The sequence below is a fragment of the Tiliqua scincoides genome, chromosome 8 (genome assembly GCF_035046505.1).
Source record: "Tiliqua scincoides isolate rTilSci1 chromosome 8, rTilSci1.hap2, whole genome shotgun sequence".
Lineage (NCBI taxonomy): Eukaryota > Metazoa > Chordata > Lepidosauria > Squamata > Scincidae > Tiliqua > Tiliqua scincoides.
The window spans coordinates 17,991,730-18,012,935 of NC_089828.1; the positions used below are offsets into that span (position 1 = coordinate 17,991,730).

General features: G+C 47.0%; 1 pseudogene; it reads left to right on the top strand.

Moving 5' to 3' along the window:
• Positions 1-543: 543 nt before the first annotated feature.
• On the top strand, positions 544-660 carry LOC136659747 (5S ribosomal RNA; annotated as a pseudogene).
• Positions 661-21,206: the final 20,546 nt, after the last annotated feature.

Genomic DNA, 21,206 nt, shown 5'->3' on the forward strand with positions numbered 1-21,206 from the left:
TTCCTCACAGTGGTCATCACTAACATGGGGCAGTTGAGGGTCCATCAACATGGAGTGCAACTGGTACTGTCCTGAAGGCTGGCTAACCTGAAATGACCCAATAGCCAGCTGTGTCCACTGTAATCAACAGGTGAATATATCAAGGGAACCTGACGATCGTATCGCATTCACTCCAAGGATGTCATCACTCCAACACGCAGCATCCATCTTCATGTGGAAGCAGAAGATGTGGACGCACAGATGGGATTCCATTAGGGGAGGGACCAAGAAGAGCATGATCCTCATTATGCTGAAGGGTGATCAGTTCCCATTATTTTAAATCAAGATAATCTTGTTGCAGAAAATGCAGGCAAAATGAATCTCCGGTCTTTGGGGAGGGAGAGTGGGGAGGGGAGAAACCTTCAAGATATGTTAAATATGAAAATAAAATCAATTATAGTACTGCAGGCAATCCATTAAAAAGTCACCCAAAGTCCTTTGAGGAGATATACCTACCCAAAGGCTTGGAATTTATATGCAAGGAACATGCTAGAAAATATGCACGCCAGCAACTGTTGCCCTGCACATGCCTGATCTCTTCTAATCTCGGAAGCTAAGCAGGGTCAGGCCTGGTTAGTACTTGGATGGGAGACCGCCTGGGAATACTGGGTGCTGTAGGCTTATACCATTGTCTTTCGAGACTGAAGGTTGCCAACCATGCGACTGTGGAGTGTTCAGCATATGACTTGTCCATAGCATGGGAATGCTCAGTGTGAAGTAAAGCCTCGATGCCTTTCATGGTTTCTACCATCCACCAGATTTTGCGGAGCAAGGTTATTTTTTTACTGTGATCCCTTCACCCATTGCATGGGACTGAAACAGTCATTGTAAAAGTTCTGACATCAGAGGTCAGCCAAGTCAGGCGCTCGCTGGAGTCCTGGGAATATCAGCAGAGGCTCTGTCTGGTGCCTTCCTCTCTGTGGCAACCTTTGCCGAGAGATCCGCCATTGTTGTTTTCTCCTGGCACCCCATCTTCAAATGGAGGCATCTCCCAGAGGCCCCTACATCATCACAGGAGGAGAAATCTCATTCTTGTAAGCAGAAGGCAGAAGGGAAGGAACTGCAGCCACTGTGGGAGACCCCCTCCATCCTAAAGTTACCACCTCTCAGGGGGCCAGGTGTTTGCATGTGAGACTCCTTAAAATCTGAATCTTAACCTGGTCTCATGGCCCAAGCCTATCCCCCACTTATGTAGCATGTGCTTTACCAGCATGTGCTATTGAAAAAGCACCATAAATAACTTTGAAACAGTGCAGCTTCCAGCCATGTCAGAGCAGGTAAGTCTGGTGCAGGGACAGGGGATAGTGCGGAAGGGGCGTAAAGATTCAAGGGAGGGCAGTGTCGGGATGAGCTGAGCAGATCGGGTCCAGGAGGGGTGTGAGATCAGCGGCACTGGCTCATGCTATATCCCAGGGGTGCCCAAACCCCAGCCCTGGGGCCACTTGCGGCCCTCGAGGCCTCTCAATGCGGCCCTCAGGGAGCCCCCAGTCTCCAATGAGCCTCTGGCCCTCCTGAGATTTGTTGGAGCCCACTCTGGCCTGACGCAACTGCTCTCAGCGTAGGGGCAACTGTTTGACTTCTCATGTGAACTGTGGGATGAGGGCTACCTCCATTGCTTGTTGTTTCATGTCTGTGATGCAGCAGCAGCAGCAAAGGCCAGCCTTACTTTGTGCAAGGCCTTTTATAGGCCTTGAGCTATAGCAAGACCTTCATCCATTCATATAAGTTCATCTTTAATATATTCATTTGTGTAAACTTATGTAAATTTATTCAAATTTTAAATGTAAATTAATTCTTTTTTCCCCCGGCCCCCGGCACAGTGTCAGAGAGCTGATGTGGCCCTCCTGCCAAAAACTTTGGACACCCCTGCTATATCCCATCCAGTTTCCTGGGCCTGATCTGTCAACTTGGACCAACATGGACATGCGCCAGTGATAGCACAGGTCAGAGTTGACCCATTGTGGCTGCTGAGGTTGACCCTGGGGCAAGGAGACAAATGTCCCCTTACCTCAAGGAGGCTGAAGCAACTGAAATTCCTCTGTGGGATGCAGCAGAAGCTGAGCTGCATCACCACACAGGGATTTAGTTAAGACTGGACTGTCACAGACTGACAAATGAGACTATATACACTACATGCACTGCACTGTATAATCTGGGGTTTTGTTTTTAAGAGAGTTTTCACAAAGTGGACCCAAGCACCGTTTTCTTGCACAGATGCTCTTCATATCCTCAGGAAAAGACGTGCAGAATGGGATCGTCAAAACAGAAGCTCAGGAGGAGCGAATGCACTTTGGCAACCCTCCAAGAAAATAACATTTACTGCAGCCTGACCCACATAGAAATTTTTTTGGATTTTTTGTTTTGTTTTGGTAGCACAGAGTTTTTGCTGTAGACAATACGCCAGTGTGAATAATGTTCTCTCCAGGTTCTACCTCCAAGACTTGCTCCTTATGCTCCTCCATCTCTTGAGTATTTCTTGAAGGATTATTACTTGTTCTGGGCTCCAGCTTGCAGAAAACACAAGGGAAAAGTTAAACGCCTCCGAAGCAGAGAGAGGGAGGGGTTCTCTGTCTCTGCTCCTGGACTGACACCCCCCTCCCCCACATACACACCCTTTGGCACTCCAAGAATGAAAGCCTTGGGCAAGGCTTCTCCATGCTCCCCCTCCCCCTTTCCCCCCTCCTGCTGAATTAACCTGATTGATCTCTGCAATTATAGTGTAGATCAAACTGCGATTGTGACTGGGGAGCTCTTGGAATGCCTGAATAAAGCAAATGACCTCAGCAGGGGAAGATCTATACTGGCAGAGGAAAGAAGCAGCTCAGCTCACTCAGGCCAGCAAGCAAGTGATGGGCAACCCAGGCCTCCTTCTTCTCAGGTCTTCTTTGCTGAGATTTTCTCCTGAACCAAGTGCACATCAAACAGGTGCACCAAGCAGCATTAAAAGGTTGCCAAAAATGACCCTGATGCTCCAGGGTTTTTTTGGCTTGTTAACAGGGACATGATCAGAGATTAATCTCAGGCCATTTTGGGGGGGGGGGGCTGTGGATAGGTCCCGCCCCTTTACAGGTAGTCTCCACCTGTTTACTGTTAGCTCTGCCCCTTTTCTCAAGGGATCTCCCCTGACATCGGTTTCTTTGGACTTTTTCCCAAGGTTTGAGAGTTTGGGGCGTCACCAGGCCTTAAACAGAAATGGATGCATCCAGCTTGGCAACCTTAGTACCTAGGAATGAGTAGATCTCCCCATTTTGTTCATTTATTTTTCCATGGGTTCATCATGTTCTGCATGTCATGCCTCCTGAATTCCAGTTTAACGTGGAACACTTCAAAAAATTAAACCCAGAACTGGAGTATGTGCAGTTTGCAGCTGAACTTAGGGCTTCTTCAGTTTGTTTGCATCTCCTGCAGCCCTGCCACGTAAATGATTTGCACTCTGCATTGATAAAACACTGCAAAACAGCAGTCTAGGTGGGATTGTTTGTAGGATTTGAGATGCAGTGCTTTACTGAAGAGCACATGCTCTCCTGTGCACTGGTAAACTACACCAATGGTATCTTATGTGCAACCAAACTGTACAGAAGAACTTTCCAGAAGCCCTCTGCATGTGGGCAGATTCCTCTTAGGGTGAGCGGAATTTTAGGCTTTAAGTTTTCGGGCTTTACAAACAATGACAAGTATCTTGAGTCATGCCTGGAACCAAACTGGCAACCGGTGTAGCTTGGCAATGGCACTGCAAAATGGGCAGCCTGATCGATGGCTGCACTGCCACCGGTGCTGCAGTCACAGCACCGGTGGTGGGTGTTGCAAAGTGCCACAAGGCACATTTATACCACCCAACGAGTAAATGGCACTGGGAGGGGGGAAGGCCTATATCATCCCCTTTGACACAGCAAAAGGAGTCCTGGCCACTGGCAGAGGTAAGCGCCGAGCTGTGTGGGGGAGTGGGGAGGGTGGAGGAAGGGCATGGGGATATTTTCCTGGATAGGTAGGGGGGCACAGGGGAAAGACAGATCCGGGGAGGGGTCTGTGGGCCAGTGGTGGCCTCCTGCACTGAATACTGTTCCCCATGTCAGACTTGCAGACGCAAGAAGCCCCACTGAGCAGGCTGGGGCTTTACTTGGAGTAAGGGGCGAATGCCCCCTTTCCTTGAGGAGATCCTCAGCCTGCTCACATCCAGCTTAGCATGCAGTGGGAGCCGTTCGGAGTTGCTGCTTCTATGCTGGAGAGAATTGGGCCCCCAGCACCATTAGAACTGCACTTTGCTGGTGTGAGGATACCAGCTGAGGTTTCAATCAGTCTTCAAGAGCAGCCCCACACAGTACATTACAGTGACCCAAACAGGAATTCTGGGCACCTCACTTTAGGAAAGAGGCAGCCAAATGGGAGTGGGTTCGGAGAAGAGTGACAAGGATGGTCAGAGGACAGCAGAAAGGATGGGGGTAGGTTTAGCCTGGAGAAGAGAAGGCTGAGAGGGGATAAGAAAGCGTTATATCCCTGAAGGGCTGTCATTTGGAAGAAGGATCAAATCTGTTCTCAGCCGCCTCTGAGAGTAGAACTAGATCCACTGGGTACAAACTGCAAGAGAAGAGATTCCAGCTGGATATCGGGAAGAAATTCTTGACGGTCAGAACAGTTCGGCTGTGGAATAGATTGCCGATTCTCTCTCACTGGAGATCTTCAAGCAGAGGCTTGACAGGAACCTGCCGGAGATGCTTCAGGAGAAGTTCTGTTCCAGGAAGGGGGTTGGGCTAGATGACTTTGTGGGTACTTTCCAACTTTATGAGTCTATGATTCTACGAAACAATGAAAGCATGGATAACTGTCCCCAGGCCCAAGAGACCCAGGAATTGGTCCAGTTAGTGCATCAGCTGAAGTTGAGCGAAAAGCACTCCTGGCCACACACATCATTGAACATACAGGAATCAGGCCAGATACAAGAGTAGGTTCTGCTCTAACTGCGACTCCAACAAGGCCAGTCTAAGACATCCCCCTCAGCATCTGAGGCCCTGCACCAGCTGCCATCCCTTCTTCTACTCCTCCTGCTCGGGTGGAAGAATAAGAAAAATGACAGCAGTTTCTTAAGCTATCTCAGAACGTTTGATATTATTCTGTTGCAGGAGACATGGGTTGTGGACCATCTGTACATCCCTGGCTACAAGGCTTTTGCAGTACCTGCAACTAAACCCACCTCTAATGGTCGTCCTTCGGTGGGTTTAGCCAGCCTTGTACTGAAGCAGTTTAAGTCATGCCCTTTAGACATCCTTCCAGGTTGTTGTAAGATACAAGCACTGAGGGTGTCTTTTGCAGACATTGACTTAATCTGCGTCAACAACTATATTCCTCCTTCGCTTAGTAGCTTAGAAAGGACCCAGCTCTGGAATGATCTATTGACTTGTATGAATGAGCTTAAAAGGGCCCATCCCCATGCTGAAATTCTTTTGCTGGGCGATTTAAATTCGAGGGTAGGGAACTCAGTGGAAATCTTCCGCAGAGCCTGGGATGTGGATGATGACAGCTCCCTCCCCCCCTTTTGTGCACTAAGCAGGTGGTCCAAAGATGCACACTATAATGCCAACGGTATGGCCCTTGCTAAGTTTTCCATTACCACTAACATGATTTGGCTTAATGGTCTAAAAGAATTCCCCAATGCTGATGAATTTACTTTTGTATCCTCTCATGGCGCCAGCGTTGTGGATTACATTTTGGTATCCACTAAAATGAAGCACCATGTGAAGGATTTTACCATTGGGGATGTAACCTATAGTGACCATTTACCTTTAATCTTGGTCCTTGACCTCCATTCTGGGAGTGTTCCATCACAAGCTGAGGTAGAGCCAAATCTAGAGTGTAGGTATAAAATTGTGGCTAACAGTGCTCTTTCTTCAAACTTCCATTGTTTATGTACGGAACCAGCAAGCAGAGATTTTTTATCGGCCATTAGACAGGACTCTGATCCCTTTATTCAAATCCTTTGAAGGTTTTATTGGATACATTTTTAAGGCCCTGAGTACCAGGCCCATGTCAGTTAAGACATGCAGTGCTTTTGACAAAAAGGATTGGTTTGACAGTGAATGTAGGGATCTTAAGATGTGTATCAGGGCTTCTTATTTAGATTTTAGAAAGTACAACGACCCCAGTTGTTTAGTTAAACTCTCCATTCTCAAAAAACAACTCAGAGTTTTATTGACAGAGAAAAAGAAAAAGTTTGTTTTAACTCAATGGAACAAGCTGCATCAAGCGATTCAACACAAAAATAATAAACAATTTTGGGCAGTTGTAGCGGGTTCATGTAGATCAGAAACATACGACCCTGCTATTATCCCTTCGTCCACATGGGTTCAACACTTTACAGTTCTTTTTTATGATAAGAGCAAATCCCCGGACACCAACCCAGACTTTACTTCTGTAGATCTGCCTATCTGGCCTCCTGTCACCCCTGATGAAATTAAAGAGCTAATTATGCAATTGAAGCCAGGGAAGGCCGCAGGGCCAGATGAAATACCACCCGAGCTTTTAAAAGGTGACACAGAATGGTGGACCCAGTTACTTGCCCACTTTTTTACAATGATCGACAGCTCTGGCTTATTACCCAATGCCTGGCTTACAGCAACAGTCGTGCCTATTCATAAAAAGGGTGACCCTACCATACCAGGAAACTTTCGGCCTGTTAGTTTGCTTTCTGTACTAGGTAAGATCTATGCTAAATATCTTTGCAATAAACTCACTGTCTGGGTTACTTCGCAAGGCATCTTAGGCCCTGAGCAATCTGGCTTCTGTCGGGGCAAATCAACTTTGGATAATTGCCTGATCCTGTCTCATTTGGCCTATAAGCAGGTCAGGATATGTAAGGCCCGTCTTTATGTAGCCTTCCTTGATTTGAAAGGTGCCTTTGATTCTGTGGATAGGGAGCTTCTTTGGGCCAAGTTGGAAGACATGGGGATTGATAAAAGATTACTGCTGCTGATTAGGTCCCTCCATCTAAATACCTCGTGTAGGGTTAGATGCTCCTGGAGGGGGAATCTGACGCACTCCATCATCACTAACAAAGGGGTCAAACAGGGCTGTGTCTTGGCCCCCATGCTTTTCAACCTATTTCTAAATGATCTTGCCCCTTCCCTGAAGGAAGTAGATGGCCATTGTCCAAAGCTTGGCGCAAGCCAAGTGCCGCTACTTCTGTACGCGGATGATGCAGTACTGATATCTCGTACTAGGACTGGCCTGAAACGTCTGCTCAGTCGTGCCACAGAGTATTTTTTGACCAACAAATTGCAGATCAATTATGCTAAATCTAAGATAATGGTATTTGCTAACAGATGGAAAGCTTTTAAGTGGTCTTGTAATGGTAACAAAATGGAACAGGTTAAGCATTTTAAGTACCTGGGTATCAACTTCCATTACAGACTCACTTGGGCTTTTCATCGCAGGGCAGTGCAGAACGCATCCAAACTAGCTTCCTCAGCCATTTCCCGTTTCTTTTTCACCTGCGGAAATGGTTATGTTCCGGCTGCTCTGGAGGCGTTTAAGGGAAAGGTTCTTTCCCAGGTTCTTTATGGTTCTCCTGTCTGGTATAAGGTTATTAACCAATCACTAGAACGCGTCCAAGCCTCCTTTTTACGGAAGATTTTGGGCTTACCCAGGTGCATTCCCTACTCGGTCCTGTGTCTCGAGGTGGGGTTAATTCGACTAAGGACTACTGTATGGTTAAGACTTTTGAAATTTTGGTTTAGGATTTTATTTAACCCCACCTCTTCTGATCTAATGCAACAATTATTATCGGATCCAGTCCTGCCTATTGAGATCACTGATCTTCTAACTAAAATTAAGTCAATAGGGCTGGACACTGAAGAGTTAGGTATGATTGGTTGTGATGCAGCTTACAGAATTGTCAAAGGAAGAATTCTAGATATTGAACAACAAGAGCTGTTTAGTGCCGCCAGAACCACATGTTCTCCACTCCAATCTTCATATTCCAGTCAGTTTTGGGAAACCGGCCTCCTTCTTTTACCACCTGGTGTGCCCACAGGCCCGGAGAGCGTTTACACTGGCAAGGTGTAACGCTCTTCCATCAGCCTTGTTAACGGGCAGGTTCAGCGGTATCCCCTACTTAGAGAGGAAATGCAAGTGTGGTAGGGATTGCGTTGAGACTTTAATGCATACCTTTTTTTATTGCCCGCTACATGTTGTGTCACGCAAGAAATTTCTAGGTCCATTGCTAGCTAGGATGCAGGGCTGGGAGGATTCAACCATGCTTCAGTCTCTCCTTTCCACTCCTGATCCTGAGATTCTGGATAATGTTGCTTCCTTTTTATCTGGGGTAATAGCCAGGCAGAGCCCTGGGACTCTGGGCAGTGACTGATGTTTTTGCTTATGTTGTGTTGTCTTTGTACATTCCTGTCTTGTTCTGTTCTTTCTCTGTATTTTATGCCAATAAAGGTCTTACTGAACTGAACTCCTCCTGCTCCTTGTTTTATATTAACTTGGCTATATTAACTTGGCTGTGACTTGGCTACACAGTCTTCAATATGATGGTGTCTGCAGACCTTCATCCTACTGTCCTCAATACTTGGCTGTGCTGCCATTTGCCTGCAATACCCCATGAGTCTGCTAACTGTGTGAGCAATTAAACACCCCGGCGCTGCCCATTCATGAAGCAAACCTCAGGCAGCAGATTGGCATCAGGTGCACACCTCCACCTGCTCCCTCACTTCCATGGCTTCTTTTCCTTCCACTCCCTGAATTGGAACAGGAAGAGGAGAACAGAGTGGAAGAGGTTGGAGACACTCTAGCCCGCTGCACTCTTTTGCTCTGTGCTTCCTTTTCCACTCTTAACCTCTTCCAGAGATTGGGAGGAGGACAAGCAGTGGGGGTGGGTAGTCCGCTACTTGAGGTGACCACCTCAGTTGACGTCATGAACTGGACTACCCTGCATTCCCTAATCTTTCAGAGCCCCTTACCCATGCACACACCTTCTGAAGACCTCTTGCTTGGACTTAATCCTCAAAAAAAGACTGTACCCTAGTTGCTTAAGTGTATTTATAGAGCTGGGAAGAGGGGAAGAGAGTGAAAGAAATGGGACATCCCATGCTGCGTTCTTGATTCTAAATTTAATGATCAAAGAGCCCTCCTCTCATAATTGACTTTATGGGGCCACTACGACTCTTTCCACTATTGAAATGGAAGTTCTTGCTGCATTTCTTTCAGGTTGAATGCTCCAGTTTATATTTAAGAGGAACATGCAATAAAACAAGAGCTTCTCACTTTTTTCCCTTATGATAGGTCTTTGATCAGGAAAGTATTAATTATGCTTGAAAGGAAAGGAAGCAGACTAATGAAGAGGACATCAAAGTGAGAAGTAATTAATCTGAGTTCACAGCCATTTTGCACTGTGGGGCTAATCTCTTTCTCCCCTCTCTCCATATGGAATCAGTTCGGCACCTCCCATCTTCACCTAGAGAGCAAGGAGACACCACATGAAATTCATCCCAGTCTCATAGCCTTGGTTAAAATGGCTCTCCTGTTACTTAACACTTATGTAGATATGAACTGAGTGAACTGCAAAAAATGATGGCTATTTATTGACTAAATACAGTGTAAGTGTAGGAGGTTTTCCATGACTGAACAGAGCAGAACATCGTATCCTAAAAACTAATGTGATATGAATATGATACTAAGAGTAATATCTCTCTCTCTCTCTCTCTCTCTCTCTCTCTCTCTCTCTCTCTCTCTCTCTCTCTCTCTTCTTTTTTGTATGAATTTACTAAGGGCCCAATCCTATCCAACTTTCCAGCACTGATACAGCCATGTCAATGGGGCATATCCTGCATCCTGTGGTGGGGAGGGGAGGGTAACTATGGAGCCCTCCTCAAGATAAAGCAGTGGTTTCCAATCTTTGGGAGCCCACGGACCACTGAGTCAAAAATTAGAATTATCATGGACCACATGCAATGCCAGCTGCGGGCAGTCTGTTCTCCGCCCTCTCTGGTGGTCTGTGGAAAAGCATTTCCCAAGTGAGCACTCCCCCACCTACCACCAGAGAAGATGGAGAACAGACCGCCCACAGCCACAGCCTTCAGTGTCTCCACTCTAGTGGTCCATGGAGAAGCATCTCCCAAGAGAGCACAACCCACAGACTACCAGAGAGGACGGAGAATGGACCACCCGCAGCCAGCACATCCGTGCCGGTTGTGGACAGTCCATTCTTCACCCTCTCTGGTGGTCTGTGAGGTAGTCTTTGCTCATCAAGATGCTGGAAGTGATCAAAGGTGATTTTTTTTTCCCCTGAGACCTCGAGGACCACTTCTCAGGGTCTTGTGGACCACCTGTGGTCCATGGACCAAAGGTTGGGAACCAGTGAGGTAAGATAATGTTTGTGTCTGTACCTCGGGGCTGCATTGTGGCTGCATCACTGTTGTTGCCTGAGCTCCTTATCCTCTTTCTTGATTGCTCCCTCAGATCATGGTTTGTTTTTTGCTATGTCAGACCCAAGACTTTAACGGTGTACCTGATGTTGCCCTCCCTTACTGGAAATTGTGCCACCCTGTGCCTCTGCTCCTCCTAGCTTCCACTCCCTGGATTTGAAAAGAAAGAGGGTGAATGTGGTGGAAGAGGAGGTGTGGAGGAGAGGAGAGAATCCAACACTCTAGCCCACTTCTCTCCACATTTCTTCTTCTGCTCCACTATCCTATTTCTTCCTAAATGTAAGGAGCAGGAAGAGAAAAACAGTGGAGGGGTTGAGTGAGCAGAGACAGGGACGCCCCCCCTCAATCTACGCCACCCCCCTCACTAAGCCTCATCCCCTGACCCTGCCTGATCAGGTGGGTAGCTCTGGAACGGAATCCCTGCCTTGATTCCCTGGGTCCTAAAACCTGATCCCAGACTCTGCACTCTGCTCAGACCCGAGAACAAGTAAGGATGGGAAAATCTTCGCTCAGGTATCGTAATTGGTGACCAGCGGCTCTTAGTAGTGAACCACTCTGTTGCTGCTGTTGAGAAGCAAGTCTCTCAAGACAGTGCAGTGTTGGGGTTAGAATGCTGGACGTGGACCAGGCTCACCATAGTTTAAATCCCCACTTTGCCCTGAAACTCCATCAGTGACTTTGGGCCAATCATTCTGTCTTAGTCTAACCTACCTTGCAGGGTTGTTGTGAGACTAAAAGGAGACACAAATGTGAAATAATGAATTAAATGAAATAATAACATGCCAGTTCTCCCTGTCCTTAAAAGGACACCTCATTCCTTCTATGCTTTGGCTTGCTTCTCTCTCTCCCCCGCCTCCCCCACCCCTCTCCACTTTCCTTCCTTTTGAACTTGCAACTCTGAGCTGCCCATGCTTCTTCACACTTCCCTCCTGATTGGTACAAGACTGGCACACCTCCTGGATGGCTGCTAAATGGTTTTCTGTTGCCAGCAGCATGGATTCTCCCTGGAACAGGGTATTTTTAGTGCTTGATATTATTTTAATAATAGCTGTAAAGCGCAGTTTGGCAAACATTATTTCAGGACATGCGAAACTGCCGGATCTACTCCGAGGGATTCATTGGGCACCAGTCTGATTACTTTGTGCAATTATGTACTGCATATTGCATTTCATATTCATCATGGTCAGAGTGCAGCAATTTCTGGGAGGGTAACAGTACAGCCAAAGATGAAGTGCTTAACCTGCCCAGTGGGGCTGTCCTGTTTTCTTTCTCTGTATGCACTGTATAAACTTGCTGGACTCCTCCAATTACTTTTCAATTAGACAAATCCCCCTTTTTAGGATTTGGCTATTTTGGATTTTGTGTGGGATCTTTAGTGACTTCTCACTAAAGGGCGTGATGCTAGTTTCCCTCCTCGTGGTGCACCCTGGATAGCACGAAAATATGAGCTCAATGAACTAGCAATCAGCTGGCAGCCAGACCACATCGTAGATTTCCTGGCTTTCTAAAACATGGCAATGGAAAAGCAAAACGGGCCTTTTCGGGCCCAAATGACGAGACAGATCGGGAGCATCATTAGAATCTGCCAAATCAATGTCGAAGGGCTCAGTAGATCTAAGAGCCGATACATCTCTAAATTTCTGTTAGAAAGGAATATAGATATGGCAATCCTTCAAGAGACACACATAGAAAATGAAGGACAACAATCCAGCAGAGGCAAGATCCAAGGTTATGACGTACTCGGGGCCACGTATCATCGCAGTTATGGCGCAGTCACATATATCAGAAGAAATAGAAAACGCCTCTCTATTGTCAATCTCCACAAACAATAATATACATGGTTGTTTCTAAACTAGGTGATCTCACAATAGTGAACATCTATAAGCCACCTCAGATACCCTGGCTATAGCATCAAACCATACCTGACAATTTATGCAGGCAATTTTAAGCAGCAACTGTTACCCTGCACGTGCCTGATCTTGGCTGATCTCAAAAGCTAAGCAGCATCAGGCCTGGTTAGTACTTGGATGGGAGACTGCCTGGGAATACCAGGTGCTGTAGGCTTATACCATAGTCTTTCGAAACTGAAGGTTGTCAACCATTTTTTAACAGTCATCAAGTCATGAGGGTGTATACTAGCCCATGGTCTGACTTTTTCAATGAAGGTAACTCTGTCCTTGAATGGCTGGATGAACTGGACACTGACATTTGATCTGGTCTAATTGATATATAAGTCCATGTATTATATGCCATATGCTAAATAAATAGACTTCTTATCCCCTTTTTTTTTTTTTTGCTTTTGGTTCATGAAGGGCTATAGCCCAAATGTTCATGAGCAGTGCATGCAGAAGGTCCTAGGCTCAATGCTTGCCACCTCCAGGTTCAACACTTGCCACCTCTAGGCAGTGATGTTCGGGGGGGGGGGGGCAAAATGCTAAGTTTTTCTGGAACCTGAATGCCTATGTAATGCTCCCCCTCCCCCTTACCTGCAAAGCCATTTGCAGCTGCGAAAGCAAAGTGGAGGTTTAGCATTTCTGAGAGAGAAATACCAGTATATTTCACATTAACACTCTCATCTGTATCTTAAATGGAAGTGATGAGGAACAGCTGGTTGTTTTGTATAAATAGTGATTGACAGGGCCAGTTCATCCATGAGGTCAACTGAGATAGTTGCCTCAGGTAGTGAATTGACGTGGGGCAACTGCCTCCAACCATCCACCTGACTCCAACGCCTCTCTTCCTCCTCCCCCCATTTGAAAAGGAAGATGAAGCTGGAAGAGACGAGAATGGAACTAGAGCAGCTATTTTCAACCAGTGTGCCGTGGCACATTGGTGTGCCGCGAGTGGTCTGCAGGTGTGCCATGGGAGTTTGGCAGTGGGTCATTTGTTAATAGTGCTATTGGGGGATGTGAGCTCCCCCCCCCCACCAGCAGAGTGGTGTGCCTTGTCAATTGTCAAAAACACTGATGGTGTGCTTTGATAATTGTAGCACCTTGTCAGTATGCCATGAGATGTAAAAGGTTGAAAATCACTGGGCTAGAGCATCAGGGACTCTATAGCCCACTGCTCTCCTCTACTAAGTCTTCCACACTGGTCCCTTCTTCTTGTTGAAAAAGAGGAGTGGGAGGAGGAAGAACATTGGAAGTAGTGACTGAGAAGACACCAGAGAAAAGGGGTGGCATTTGGCAGCCAGCCCTGGTGACTGATGATAAGCAAGAAAAGTATTCTGAGTATGTGTGAAAGGTGTCTAGGTCTCTGCACCCAGAAACTACATTCTTAATCCCCGTAATGAAACATCTACTGACCGCTGAGGAACATTCGCATTAATTTGTCAAATCTCGAACTCTGATCAGACCTGGCTTTAAAGCAATCTTGTGACCCGCATGTTTCAAACATGGCTCTAGGATCGGCAGCGCCGCTGGCACCAATCTGAGCATTCCCTGACATGTGGCCATTTGCAGGGTCTCCCTCTCAGGTTGAATATCCCTGCGTTGCATCCTAGTGGCTGGGCTTCCAAGCAGCAACTCGGTATGAATAGCACTGTTCAAAGGATTCCTCCCCAACAAGTCGCTTGGACTATGTAATTGCAATTATTCCCATGGCAACTTGATTCTCAGCCAGTTAGAAAACGCAGTTCGGGCCACAGGATGCCCACAGATCCTGTGAAAAGGATGCCTGGTTCGAATAGCCAGCATTTTTAACAAGCAGCTGGCAAACCGAGTCAGAGACAAGAAATTACGAGTAGGAAAATCTTCCATAAATTTGATAGCTAACAAGCCAAAGAACTGTCAGAAAGGATGATGTCTGCACTAGGCATTTATTGATGTGATCAGGGCCTAGGAGAGGGGGGTAAAGGGGGTAATTTGTACCCGGGCCCAGGGTCAAAAGGGGGGCCCAGAAGCCAAAGGAGGGGGCCCAGAAATTTCCTGAGATCTTACGTTTTCCTATCTACTCAGACTTATTGTCCACCCAGGATGCTAGGGACACTACTACACCTGGGGACGCTGGGGAGACTACTGATGTCACATGGGTTGGTAAACTTGGGCTCCAAAGGCTTTTCCAGCTGTCTCTACCCTCCTCCCACCCTGTTTCGCCCCTACCTGCCCCTATTCTGCTCTCCTGTCACAACCCTCCCCTGCTCTGTTTCACCTTTCCCCCTCTGCAAAGGGGCCCAAAAGAAACTTTGCACCCCTTGATAAAATTCCTCTTAGAGGCCCTGGATGTGATCTGCCCTATAACCTGCAGGTGGGTCAAACCAAACCATGATATCAGCTGAATATCTGCTTACGAGGGTCCACTTAAGTGCCTGTCTAGTTCTTTTGTTAGGTGTTCTCTTCTCTCTACAGTCAGTTCTGGTTATCTGCTAGGGCTAGATCCCTGGGAACCTAGAGGATAGCAAATTCGTAGATAACAAACCATTGATCCTATGGGATCAGTGGGGTTAGGTACAAGGCGTACCCTTCGGGGGGGAAGGGGTACCCTCCCTGTCATCCGAAGAATCCAGCAGAGACCCTCAGGAAGCCAGCAGAGTGCAGCGGGAAGTGCCAAACATCTCTGAATGCTGCAGAGACCTTCCAGAGGCTGCAGGGACTTTTAGAATGGCTCCCACAAGCAGTGCAGACCTCTTTGAAATGACCTGCGGAAGCTTCTGCTGGCCACTTTAAAGGGGTCCAGGCTGTTCACAGGCACCATTCTGAAGGTCCCTGCAGCCTCCTGAAGGTCTCTGCATAGCAGATAATGAGAACAGAGTTGTGAATAATGAGAGAAGGTAGCATTTCTGCCCCTCACTGATAAGTGAATTCACATATAAAGAGAACTGACTGTATCTGGTTCTGTTTTCCTCCATTCTTCTGATGTATACTGTGTCTCTTTCACATGATTCACATCCCAATCCTATCCACACTTTCCCGGAAGTAAGCCCCATTGACTCTAATGGAACTTACTTCTGAGCAGGCATGCATAGGATTGGGCTGCCAGACATTTGGTCTTCTTCTGCAGTCTTCCTCCGTTTGGTCACCCATGGATCATGTTCTCCCCCATGTTTGGACCACATCAACCAGCAATCAGGAAGTTGAAAAGTGGCAGTGATTATGGAAGTGTCACTAGGAAACTGGAGCAGGGGATTAAATGCACACCCTCACCCCAAACAAAAACAAAACAACTCAGAGGAGTAAATGAATGCCTGGGAAACCAGAGGCCTTGGCAATAAAGAAAGAGTGCAAAGCAGAAGGCAAGTGACTCCACCGAGACCATGGCTTCCACTCTGTTAATTCTATTGTGGTTTTTATCTCCACTATTGCTGCTTCTTCACATGGAAGTCACTCTCAGTTCCCTCCCGTCCCACTTTATTCTCACCCCTCCTCTAATGCTCCTACATACAGTGGTATTACAGCAAGCCAAACAAGAGATGTGATTTGAAAAATGAGAACAAATCTCCAAGAGGTACCTGTGTGTCTGTCTGTCCATCTCTCTCTTGCAAAGGATGCTGGTAATGTTACTGTGTTAGAAGCCCTAAGAGAAGAGGCAGGGATGGGCAACTCGACTCATAAGGCTAGGACCCGAGTACCAAACACCCATTTCCCAGACTTGTGCACTCAAGACACAAGTGTTTTGAAACCAGAAGTGACTCTTGGGAACAAGTTGCACCTGTATCAAAAAGACTCTGGTCCCAAAAAGGCTCCGACTGAATCCCGAAAGCCACCTATTAAAACTCATGCACGAGTCAAATCAAAGGGGGCGGGGACTTAGAACTCAACTCAAGTCTCTCCATGATGGATCTGCACATCCCTGAGAAGAGGCATCTAATGAATGCACTGGATTGCAGAACTCTAGCATAGGAAAGTCATGAGCAGCCCAATCCTAACCCACATTGGAATGGGGAGGCTGGCTAGCCTTTTCTGTATCCAACATGGAACTGGGGCTGCCTGCAGCTCAGCCCGGAGCAAGGGGAATTCATTTCCCTTACCTCAGATAACACCGCAGCAGCCCCAATGGGGCTACTCAGATCTGCGCCACCTAAAGAGGTGGTGTAGATCTGAGCAGCCCAGGGCTGTTCTAGGTCACCCAGGACCAGAGTTAAGATCCAGCGCAAGTGCCAGATCCTGGCTGCACCCCCTGTTCGGCCAAATCTGTAGTTTTGGACAGTGCTGCAATTACTTCCTCAGCCTCTTTTTCTCCAGCTGGTGTTCTGGACATGAGCCTGCCATCTTACAGGGAAAATCAGCTGGGGCTGAAGGGAGCTGCAGAGGAAAAACAATGAGTTCAAGAAGAATTAAGTATCTCCAGGCTTCCACTTCTCACCTGTGCATTGTCTGTTCTCTACTCCTAACATCTATTTTGGCCTTGTTATTTACTCAATTTACACAATTTACTCACTTCGGAGACTATCTTAGGTGATGTCACCTTCGAATCTGTTTGCAAGTCACCTCTGACTTGCCCAAGGAGTGTGTTGCATTTTCAAGGGCAAATGTTTTCAGAACAAAGAGTTCAGGGTTAGAAGTGTGGGTTGTCAAAATCCTGTAAACCCCCTTCCCAAAACTCCTCTAGTTTTGCATTAGTTCATACCTTTTTGCTGCTGTTTCTCAAAGCTTCTTTCTTTCTTTCTTTCTTTCTTTCTTTCTTTCTTTCTTTCTTTCTTTCTTTCTTTCTTTCTTTCTTTCTTTCTTTCTTTCTTTCTTTCTTTCAGAACATCAGAAGAGCCCTGCCTGTTGAATCAGGCCAAGGACCCATCAAGTCCAGCTTTCTGTATCTCTCAGTGGCCCGCCAGAAGGCTACATTCGGTGGTCACTCCCTTGCATCTACCATTCAGAGAGAGGTTACCTCTAAAACCCGGAGGTTGCATACAGTCATCATGACTTGTCACCTGTAATGGACTTTTACTCCATAAATCTTCCCAACCCCCTTTTAAAAGTATCAAGGCCAGGTGCCATCACCACATCCTGTGGCAATGAGTTCCACAGATTAATTACACACCGAGTGAGGAGATATTTATTTCTCTGAAGAGAGTTCTTCTTGGTGGTTTCATCACCCAGCCAATCAGGAATCACAAATCCAGCACCCAGGAATCACAGACATCATGGCAACAATCAGATTGACCTACAAAAATGACATCATGAAGCCATATCAGAGTGAGGGCAATGCTTCCCTTCTCTCTCAGAATGGGCAAATATCTTTTCCCCTGCTGTGCAAGTTGGTTCATTTATTTTGAAGAAAACGTACCCAGCCTTTCACCAGTAGGGCCCAGGGTGGCTATGTGAAAATACAATAAAACATCAATAAAACGCCTCTCTCCCTCTGTAGCTCTGAGAAAAGAAAGCTTCCATCCACCTCTCTGCTTTTTTGGCAGCTCAGAACAAGAGTGGGGTGGGCTATCTTTCCTCAGTGGTGTGCTGTCCATCCTACCTCCTTCCTCAGCTCAAGGATCGGGTTTAGTATGTGCATATTATACGAAAGGTGGTGAACACTATGGGGTGTCCTGTGCAGGGTCTAAGCCCAAATCTGGCATTGTCCTTGCAAGAGATCATTAGAGAATGATTGACAGGTCTGCATTCAGCCCACGTTTATTTTTAGGCGCTCCAGCAAGGGACCTACACAAACACATGCAAACGCTCTCTCCAATTTTGTCTTCATAGATAGACTTGCTTCCTTCTGTTTGTCAAGCTGTGGGCTTATCAATTTTCTCTATATTGTTGTCTTGCCTTTTATGTAACATGACAATCCACTGTTGGAGGCTGGGAGAAAAAAATAAATAGGACAGGGTGAAACCAAAGACAGCATGGGGCGGAGGCTTCCAGATAAAGAGAGAATATTAAGCCGCAGAAGAAATTCCCATCATGGCTGGAACAGCATAAAGGCACCCGTTGTCAGAGACCAGGGCGGACGAGCCATATGGACAGCCACTTTCAGAAAAATTCACATGGGGTTTTTAAGCCCTTTTCAAACTGTTGGGAAAAATATCCTAGTGCTGGTGGCAGCAGCTCCCTGCTTCCAGGGCTGTCCTGAGACCTCCTGAGACCTGAGGCAGCATGCCAAATCTGCCTCCCTTTACCTGGTGATATGCCAGCCTCTGTTCCCCCCACTCCCCAGTGTTCTAGCTCAGCACTTCCCTTCCACATTTCCTCCCTGGCCCTTCTCCCTTTTCCAATCCCGGGATTGGAAGGCAGGGGTGGATCCGGAGTTTGCATTTGGTGGGGAGGAGGCATGAGCACTACCTTAATTCCAGAGGCCGGGTCAACCACATGGGTAGGCCTGGGCTCCCAGTTGAACTTTGGGTTCCCCGCTGGGCACAATCTTGCTGCCAATGCCCTGCCTAGTGAGTGTTCCCCTGGCACCCAACTGCATTCCCCATTCCAGAAGGTGTCCTTCTCCACTGGTGCAGCAGTTCGGAGGGGGGCTACGAAGCCATGGTCCTCCCTTGGATCCGCCTCTGGTGGAAGGAGAAGGAGGATCAATGCGGGCAAGTAGGCAGGCAGAAATGAATGCTCCCTCCCCAATCTGCTGCCTGAGGGGACCACTTCAGTTGGCCTCATGGATGGGCCGGCCCACACCTTCCTCACCTTTACAATAGTAGCCGGTTGCATGCAAGGTCTGATGTGATCGGAGTTTGGGGATAAGCACCAATTCGCAGAGGTGGACACATGATGGACCTTCTCTCATATTATGGGCAGGGCAACACCCTGGGCGGTGGGCGTAGTGATGCGCCATTGCCCTGCCCCCACTGGTTTTTTGGCTATAGCTTTGGATACTCTAGAGATATTTCAATGTGGTTTGTTTCACTGCATGTCCCGTGAAATGACATATTGATTGAAATATGACATGATGGTATTATTCAAAAATACCAAAATTTAAAAATTTTTGGCTAGTAGTGGTGCCGCCCACCCCCTGTGGGTGTCACTCGGTGTGGCCCTCACCCCCATGGCTATTGCTCGCGATGCCACTGGCAATAATGAAAATGGTGTCATCAAGCATGATGCCTGACACAAGGAACTGTGGCAGGGAAGCACCCATGATACTCGATGGAAAAGAACACGAAAAGAGCATTGCTGGAGGATGCCAGGCTAATGCTCATCTACGGACACCTTCTAGGTGCCAGGTGCCTCCCTTTGCTGGAGTCGCCCAAGCTCATTCAGCACCCTCTGTGCGACTGCCACTAAGGAGGAGACACAAAAGAAATATATTTCCTAAATGGGCTATTTGCTTCCCTTTACCATTCGACATAAACACCACCTTCTGTCTCATCGCAAAGATGCACACTCCCTTTTATAAGCAGTCTTAAGCACCACTTCTTACATCAATGACTTTAGATGAAAAAAAGGGAAGCCCTTTTGAATACAAATGTGGCATTTACTCCCCTAATGCCTCTCTTGTGCTGAGCTACCTTCAAGCCCATAAATGACACTTTAATAGATTGAACAGAACTCCCCTCATTTTGATGCTAATGCAACTTTTCATGCAGTTGTATGGCTTGAATCATGCCCTGAAATACAGTGGAGGTGAAATCTAGAGCTTTCGGAAGCCTATCCTGCAAGAAGAAGCTTGTTTCCACTTCTGTTTGGGGGCTCAAGTCCTCCCAACACCTGAGTCGGCCTACCAAATGAGTCCACCCCATTTGACAAAGACACTCTAGCCCACCACTCTCATCTCCTCTGTGCCTCCTCTTCTGTTGCATTCCCCTATTCTTTGCCAAATCTAGAGAGTGTGAAGAGATGCAAGGGCAGTGACAGGTGCACCACCAGATACGGGCCTCTGGAGTGTCCAGATTGGGTCAACCCTGCAGGTTTGGGACCAACAGATAGTCAAATCTGCGTGTTCTGAATCTGCAGCTCAAAAGAAACCCAACTATACTTAGGGTAGAGGAAGTCCCCATTCACCTGTATTAGTGCTTTGCTTTATTTTAGCTTGCTTTTTCACCTCTGTGTGATGCTTTGCCAATTCATTCCTCCTAAACCATCCTTCATCGTTTTTGTTTTGGGGTCTTCATCTTTTTAAATGTTGTAAATCTACGCAAATGGTGCTTTTCAAACAACATGAAAATTCAGTTTCAGTTGAAGACACTCTAGCCCACTACTCTCTCTTTTTTAATTTCCACACTTCCTCTTCTGCTCCACCTCCCTCTTCCTTTTCAAATGCATGGAGCAGCAGGAAGAGTGCCAGAGATGAGTGCCCCCTTGCCAAACTGCTACCTGAGGTGGCCACCACAGTTAGCCTCATGAATGGCCTGTCCCTGCCACTACCTGCAGTTGATGGTCCATGCAAATCACCACAGAGCCCAACTCCCACGTTTCACCCCACACGTTTCACGTGTGGGTAGAGCAAGCCTGAAATTTCAATTGTGCGGGCTGTTGACGGCACTTGCAAGATTTTAATAGATTGGAAGCTTCTCTGTCCATTTGTATTTTGTCTTGATAGTGTTGGCTTGTTTTAAATGTAGCTTTTCAACTGTGATGTGTCCTGAGGCCTAGGGTCATGGTGGGACAGAAACAAAGATCACTTTAACCAGACGTATTGCCAGCAGACTTCTGTCAGTTCAAGGAGTGACACTACATGATTGACCACACAACCTGCACCGCCAGGTTCTTTGTTTTGGTTTCTTTCAAAAAGATGGTTTCATGCCCGATGCTATTAAGGCATGGCTATTTCGCCTCCCGCAATCCTTTCTGCTAATGCCATAAAGTGCTGAGTGATCCGTGATGTGCTATGGTGCTGCAAGTGTATTACATTAGAGCCTAATGGTGCAATGAGTGTATGCTG